We start from the raw sequence: 537 nt of genomic DNA on the forward strand, positions 1-537 counted from the left end.
AAAGGAGGATTGTGACAGTGAGTGAGACAGAAGTGCAGAAACACGACAGAAGGAAATTCTGAAAAAAGCCCACACCCCAATATTCAGATGTTTTTATTTTATTTTATAAATGACTTAAACTTTTTATTTTAAACCATGCACTGATAGCACACTTACATCATGGAGACGTCTATTTGACGTCTGCATTTTACATCTGCAAGACCTATTTTTTAGTGTATAGGACGTTTTCTATCAGATGTCAAATATACGTTTTTAGAAGATGTCTTTAAGATGTTTATGATTTAGAATGAATGTAAAACTTGACGTCTATCAGATGTTTGTACACAGCAGATGCTTTCCAGATGAAGAGATCTTTAACAGACGTCTTGCAGACATACCTGTGATATCTGGGTGAGCTCATAATAAAATACAACTTTTTTTCAGTTTAGCTGCACACATTGTGCCTATATTTTGTGCCCACATGTTCTGCAGACTAATTATACCCATTACAGAACGTGTGTAATGATGTATTTATATAATTTACTAATATAATAAAAT

Source organism: Sinocyclocheilus grahami, unplaced genomic scaffold (assembly GCF_001515645.1).
Source record: "Sinocyclocheilus grahami isolate Dianchi unplaced genomic scaffold, SAMN03320097.WGS_v1.1 scaffold2431.1, whole genome shotgun sequence".
NCBI classification, from domain to species: domain Eukaryota; kingdom Metazoa; phylum Chordata; class Actinopteri; order Cypriniformes; family Cyprinidae; genus Sinocyclocheilus; species Sinocyclocheilus grahami.